At 43.6% G+C, this 7,787-nt stretch overlaps 1 long non-coding RNA gene across 1 annotated transcript; it reads right to left on the bottom strand.

Moving 5' to 3' along the window:
• Nucleotides 1-390: 390 nt before the first annotated feature.
• Nucleotides 391-6,804, bottom strand: LOC115898397. Its single transcript, XR_004058137.1, has 3 exons — nt 6,615-6,804; nt 2,439-2,565; nt 391-1,770 (listed from the first exon to the last, which is right to left on the bottom strand). It is a non-coding gene; the product is annotated as an uncharacterized LOC115898397 (long non-coding RNA).
• Nucleotides 6,805-7,787: the final 983 nt, after the last annotated feature.

Below are 7,787 nucleotides of genomic sequence, written 5' to 3'. Positions count from 1 at the left end.
TCCCACATTCTGGACATTCATAGGTTTTTCTCAGGAATGAGCTGATGTCTTCAAAAGGAACTAACACAACCAAAGGCCTTACCACAATTTAAATTTAAAAGGCTTTTCTCCACTCTGAGTCCTCCCAAATCTTCAAAAACAGGAAAATCTGAAGGCTTGACCACATTTCCTACATTCTTAAGGTTTCTCTGCAGTGTGAGCTCTTTCATGTTTATGAGGGAACGGGAAAGAGTAAATGTTTTACCCCATTTCTTACATTCAAGGGGCTTTATTTATTTATTTATTTTTTGAGATGGAGTCTCACTCTGTTGCCAGGCTGGAGTGCAGTGGCACAATCTCGGCTCACTGCAACCTCCGCCTCCTGGGTTCAAGTGATTCTCCTGCCTCGGCCTCCTGAGTAGCTGGGATTACAAGCATATGCTACCACATCCAGCTAATTTTTGTATTTTTAGTAGAGACAAGGTTTCACCAAGTTGGCCAGGATGGTCTCGATCTCCTGACCTCGTGATCCGCATGCACAGGGCTTCCCCTCAACCTCCGTGGCTTTTTATGCCCTTGAAAAAGAACTAAGACAACTGAAATGTGCCACCATGCCCAGCTACTTATTTTCTTTCTTTTTTTTTTGAGACAGTCTTGCTCTGTCGCCCAGGCTGGAGTGCAGTGGTGCGATCTCGGCTCACTGCAAGCTCCGCCTCCTGGGTTCACGCCATTCTCCTGCCTCAGCCTCCCGAGTAGCTGGCGTGAGCCACCACACCTGGCATTATTTTATTTTTTGTAGAGACAGGGTTTCACCATGTTGCCCAGGTTGTTTCACATTGTTTTAATCCAGGCTGGTTACGAACTCCTGGGCTCCCAAAGTGCTGGGATTAGAGGCTGAGTCACCACACCCAGCCTCTATATCATGACTTCTTTCATGGCGAGTAAGGTGACCGGAACGAGTGTAGGCTTTTCCGCATCTCTTACATTCATAGGGTTTTTCTCCAGTATGAATTCTTTCATGGAGGTGAAGGGAACTGAGACGACTGAAGGCTTGGTCACATTGTTTACATTCATAGGCTTTCTCTCCAGTATGAGTATTTCTATGGTTACAAAAGGAACTCAAATGACTAAAGGCTTTGCCACATTGTTTCCATTCTTAGGGTCTCTCTCCAGTATGAATGCTTCCATGGTCATGAAGGGAAGTGGAACAGCTGAAGGCTTTATCACATTTGGTATATTTATAGGGTCTTTCTCCAATGTGAGTCCTTTCACACGTCTTAAAATAACAAGAAAATCTGAATGTTTTCCCACATTCCTTACATTCCTAGGGTTTCCCTCCAGTGTGAGTTCGTTCATGTATTAGACAAGAACGGGAAACAGTGAACGCTTTACCACATTGTTTACATTTATAGGGTTTCTCTCCTGTGTGAGTTCTCTGATGTCTTTCAAATGAATTGAGAAAATAAAATGCTTTCCCACATATCGTACATTTATAACTCGATTTCCACTGTGCATTATCATGTGTCTTCTAGCACAGGAACAGAAATGAAGAATTTCCCACACTGTTCACATTTATAGTGCTTCTCTCCATATGATTTGTATCCTGAGTGAGCTAGGATGTGCCTGTTAAGGAGGGAATGACGTACAAAGACTTTTCCACAAATACTGCATTCACGTTGTTTTAATCCAGTAGAAATGTTCTCATTCAGATCAAGATTTGGAATTTGGCTGACAACTTGTCCATACTAACTATCTTCTTTGCTTTCACACAGTCTCTGTACCACATGATTTCTGTAAAAAAATGACAAGCACGTTATTATTGGTTGGTTTAATAACTTTCTACTTATTAATAGGTCTTGGACTTACATTGCCACCAATACCAGGGAAAATGCATTTTTTTTTTTTTGGCCATGACTGAATTATTTGAAAGTAAATGGGTTACTACTGAAAACACAGCTACCACCTACATGGCTATGACCAAAATAGGAACATTCATATACACAATTTTGTAGTACTATTTTCAAGTAAACTGTTTTCCAAACACTGACTGCTACACTGAAGTACGTTACATTTTGGGTGGAAGTTTTCTAAAAAAATAATAAATTTCAAGTGACTCTTATTTGTTTTGATTGCTTGTTTTTAAGTTCATGACATGCTAAGATTCCTTCAGAGGACTTTATTTCCTCTTCTCAGTGCAAATTGTCTTATATCTTTCCCAGGTTTTTCAAAGTGATCTTCAATATTCTGGTCTTTCCATTTGTTTCCTAAAATGCAGACCCACAAAATTATCACAAATTATTACAAACTATAAAAACATTACTAGATTTCATGTTCATTGTACACAGTGCCCATGCCTGATTTCTTCACCAAATCATTCCCTTGCCACATTCCAAATCACAAACAGCACTGATGATAGGGAAATGCTTCTGTAATTAAGTGAAATGTGTTGTCATTCTCACCTACAGAAGCCAGGTTCCTGCAGGTTTCCTGCATCACTTCTCTGTAGAGATTCTTCTGAGAAGAATCTAGCAAAGCCCATTCCTCCTGGGTAAAGTTCACAGCCACATCCTCAAACGCCACAGAGTCCTAGAACATTCCACATATGTGGATAGAAGGATGGGTGAGACTGACAGCACTGGGAATCTGTACTCAATTCATAAGCTGTTTACGTGATTCTAAAATTTCCAAGCATTTATTCTATGACTTGATTGTCACAACACTTACTCTGTTCACACATACTCCCTCCCACACAGCAGTACTAATGCTAGAATTGAACTATTCAAAAAGGCAACAGCAAAATAGAAACACCCATCTCATTAGAGAATCCAGGGAGTAAGATGTGCTGCTAGGAGTTACCTTTAAACTCCACTTTGTACATCTCTAGCATCTATCATAATAAAGTCCTACCTGATGTGCATAAGTGAATTATTATTATCAGTCCTGAGACTACCTATTCTTAAAAATGCCTACTTGCAAAGTTCAATCTTTGTTTGTATTAGTAACTTACATTTTGAAAGGGATTCCACCAACCCAAGTAATAAGAATGACTCACTGCACCTAAATGGCTTATGCAATATATTTGCCAAAACTTTTTCTGCTGAAGGTCTATTATTTTGTGTCACTGCAGTGGTGCTTACGGAACCAGACACCAAAACACAGTCTGAACACTAATTGTTCAATGAGTTTCCCTGGTAGACAATATTTTACATGTGCTGTCACTTGTTAACTGGGGAGCTGAACCCATTCCATGTGATTACATCAAGAGAGAATAGGCTTATTAAATTTAATTGAGTAGCAAATAAAACCAATAATTGATACTTAACAATACTAATAAAACAATTTTTAAAATTTCTATTGCACAATGTCAAGGCAGAAAGGAATAAGAGGAAATATTACACATGTATTTTAAAATGACATTAATGTCACCACTTCCAGATGCTATTCCTATGAAATCACATAAATTCCCAAATCAGGTTTTTTTTAGGCAAGAAAAACTACTTTTTCATACATAGTAAAAATGACAAATGTCTAATGATTTTTAGTCATCTAAAAAAAGAGTGATGGCTTGTCTAACACATTTCTAAGATTTTCAAACGAAAATATTCAGGACAGCACAGTATTAGCAGACAGATGAGCAAGCAGACCAAGGGGAAAAAAAGTCTTAATGACCGCGCATTTATATGAAAAGTTGATGAATGATAGAGTAGGCACTGTAGAATAGAAAATCACATGCACTTCAAAATATGAGGCAAACCAGGCTGGCATCTACTTGGGAAAATGCATTGCATTCTTCTCTATTCCGTGAATAATAATCAACTTATTATATATTCAAATATGAAAGATAAAACCAGAACACTTTCAGAAGTCACAGGAAGTTTTTTTTTTTTTTATATGAAGTATTAGGCAGAATTTTTTTTATGTAAGAAAAAAGTGATAAAGGAACAGACAAACTCAAACATGTTAAAATTTAGGAATAAAAAGAAAATAGAGTGGGCCGGGCATGGTGGCTCAGGCCTGTAATCCCAGCACCTTGGGAGGCTGAGGTGGGCGATCACCTGAGGTCAGGAGGTTGAGACCAGCCTGGCCAACATGGCAAAACCCCGCCTTTTTGCTGTTTGTGTGTTTGTTTTTTGAGACAGAGTCTTGCATTGTCACTTGGGCTGGGGTGCAGTGGCAAGATCTTGGCTCACTGCAACCTCCACCTCCCGGGTTCAAGCAATTCTCTTGCCTCAGCCTCCCGAGTAGCTGGGATTACAGGTGCCTGCCACCAGGCTCAGCTAATTTTTTTGTATTTGTGGTAGAGACAGTTTTTCACCATGTTGGTCAGGCTGCTCTGGAACTCCTGAACTCGTGATCTGCCCACATTGGCCTCCCAAAGTGCTGGGATTACAGGCATGGGCCACCGTGCCAGGCGTAAAAACCCGTGTTTACTAAAAATACAAAAATTAGCTGGGTGTGGTGGTGGGTGCCTATAATCCCAGTTACTCGGGAGGCTGACACAGGAGAATCACTTGAACCCGGGAGGCGGAGGTTGCAGTAAGCAGAGATGGTGCCACTGCACTTCAGCTGGGCTACAGAGCAAGACAGCGTCTCCAAAAAAAAAAAAAAAAAAACAACAGAAAAAAACCTGTCAGATATCCAGATAAGAGGATACAGACTGTGTCCACTGTCATAAATTCTTCACCATGCTACAAGAGGGGAACTGACATTTTGGTGAATCTTTGTAAATCATCAATTTATCTATCACACTTTTATTTCACCAGTAGCATTGACAAAGCTAAGTCCTGCAATTCCATTTGAAATTACCCTTAAAAAGAACAGACCTTTAAAACTTACTACACTCACTCTGGGTAAGAAATAAATACGAATTTTTAGCAAATAAAATACATCATTTTACCTTGCCTCTTTGGAAATAGTATTTTTATCTTTCAAGCTGTACTGACAAAATGTATTTTACAGTCAATGAAAAACTGAAACTCAAATAAGCGGACAAACTTTTTCAAGGTAACAAACTCAGGGAGAAGCAGTGCTGACTCCAACACGGACCTTTCTAAGTGTCATGGCAGGCCATTCTATCCCTCAGGACACCCATCCTGTTCAGTAAAGTACGCAGTGACCACCTAGGAGGCACTGGCACTGCTCTTTGTCCTCCTGTGTGCCTTAAGTGCATTTTAATATTCAGGTTCTTGCACATCCTCTCTGGGGTGGGTCTTCCTTGTCCTTTGGGACAGTTTTTCTCTCTTCACAAGTCTGAGACAATCTAGAGAGCAGAAATCATTTCTGCCTTTTCCTGTCAATATCGGCATCCAATTGGCAGACCATCAATGTGTCTCTGAGGAATAAAAACTCGGGCTGGAGGAACAATTTTAATGACCTAACTTTAATGACATTACATTGTATTGTCCATTAATTTTAATGTCCTAAAATTTTAACGACCCTAAGGGGTCACCATTTTAGATGAAACTATACCACGAGATTCCTCTAAGGCCAAGAGCATCCAGCTGCTCCCCTGAGAGACTCTACCCCCTACCTCAGGCTGCCCTTGGGGATGAGATGACTCCGGGGCTGATACTCACTAGACCCTCCAATAGACATGGCCACTGTGGGTATCCTGTGTCATCCCCAGACAGTTCTAAAATGCCAGGACTAGGAAAAGACAGGAGGGTGGCTGAGGACACAACACCCTGTAAAGTTTTCACGGGGGGACCTCAACCTAAAGACATGTTGGTAATATGTACACTTAGGAAAGATGAAAAGAAGACAGGCACAAATTTTTTTTTACAGTAGAGTATCAGATGATTTATTCTCCGCTTTCCTGTCATGTAAAATGTTTGGAAACAGAAAAATATTTTGGCCAATGTGGTTCACGCCTGTAATCCCAGCGCTTAAGGAGGCCGAGGCGGGCGATCAATTAAGGTCAGGAGTTGGAGACCAACCTGGCCAACATGGCGAAACCCTGTCTCTACTAAAAATACAAAAATTAGCTGGACGTGGTGGTGGGCGCCTATAAGCCCAGCTACTTGGGAGGCTGAGGCAGGAGAATCGCTAGAACCCGGGAGTCAGAGGTTGCAGTGAGCTGAGACTGCACCACTGCACTCCAGCCTGCCGACAGGGAGAGACTCTGTCTCAAAAAAAAAAAAAAAAAGGTTTCCTTCCTCATTACCCTTATCAAAGCCTCTCATTTACGCCCCTCCTGTGGACCAAAAACCACAAACCATGACTGCGGTACCCGGTTTATAAATCGCCGTTTGCTCAAACACACCGTTTAACGTTTTAACAAAGCCTCAGGTTAATTTTAGGGGGAGAAAGGTGGGACTGTAAGCCCCATGAACCACAGCTCCTCCCACGCTGGAACCCCGCACACCGAGTCGGGGCTCTCCCGGATCACCCTCCCGTGGTCACCGCACTACCTGGGTCGGGGAGGCGCGGGGCTCCCGAGAGGGCTCCGGCCGGCGGAAGTGGCGCCCACAGGTACAGACAGGACGCAGGGGTCCCGCTGCCCGCCCCGCCCGGCCCTGCACAAAAGGGGACTGCCGCAGCGACTCGGTCCGCAGGTTCCGCAGCCGATGGCTGGTTCCAGCAGGTTTCAGCCAGCCCTTTTCCCCACTTCGGGAAGCTAGGCACAGTCCACTCACCATTCCTCGGCTTCCGGGTGTCCTGGCGTCAGCTAGTGATGTCCCAATACCGGCAGGTCACAGGTGGCAGAGGCTGCTGCAGAGCCACCTGGGCCTTGCAGAGCCAAGAAGTAGCAGCGGAGACTAACAGGAAGAGACTACTGTGGCGAAGGCGAGACAAAGCGCCCGCCAGCCAGATCCCGGAAGCCGCCCTCTTCTTTCCGGCGGCGCGCCTGATTGAAGGGTCCCCACCCCAGCGCCCCTGATTGTATGGGGCTTCAGGCCCCGCCCCCTCAGGCCCTGAGTGACAAGAGATTGCGATCACGTGAGGCTGGATGAGGGCAGAATGCCCGTTTTGGCCTAGCGGTTTGTAGCGGGTGCGTCCTTCCTGCGCTGAGATCTGACCATGCAAGGAGGACATTCACATTTAACCTTGTATACAAAGTTATAGCTATTTGTGCATTATATAGATATAAAATTGCAAGCAATATAATGACAATTCTGTAACTGCCCAGCGGGTTCACCTTGCCCCCTACCTAGACACAGCCGATTTCTCAAGACGGGGGAAGAGCAATAGAGAAAGAGTAATTCACGCTGAGTCGGCTGTGCCGGAGACCGGAGTTTTTAATTTAATTTAATTTTATTTCTCTGAAACAGAGTCTTGCTCTGTCGCCCAGGCTGGAGTGCAGCCTCAGAGTTTAATGATTATTCAAATCAGTCTCCCTGAGAATTTGGGGATAAGAGTATTTAGAAAGCTTATTTTGCCAAGGTTGGGGATGCTTGTGCATGACACAGCCTCAGGATGTCCTGATGACAGTTGCCCAAGTGGTCAGAGCACAGCTTGGTTTTGTTGGAGATAAATGCTCGGTGCCGCATAGTGAAACCAGCACTCAAGTGAAAGTTTTCTCAGCAACGGAATTTACTTCTGCAGAAGCCTGCTGCTCACATGAATCATAATCGCAAGAGCACACAGAACAAAGGAAAGCAGGGGTTTTTATTCCTAACGCAATCCCTACCTCTGGCATGGGCTGGGGCCAGACCTCAAGCTCTAAACTGACCCGGTTGGCTATTAGTGAATATTTTCCCAAATAAGGAAGGCGGAAGGGGGATGTGGGTTACAACCGTGGGACGTGTGGTTTCGAAGGGAGAAATGGGTGCAGAGCAGGTAACCAAGGGAACAGATGTGAGTTATTG

This window comes from Rhinopithecus roxellana, chromosome 6, assembly GCF_007565055.1.
Source record: "Rhinopithecus roxellana isolate Shanxi Qingling chromosome 6, ASM756505v1, whole genome shotgun sequence".
In the NCBI taxonomy this organism is placed as follows: domain Eukaryota; kingdom Metazoa; phylum Chordata; class Mammalia; order Primates; family Cercopithecidae; genus Rhinopithecus; species Rhinopithecus roxellana.
This window is presented reverse-complemented; position numbering and strand designations above follow the sequence as displayed.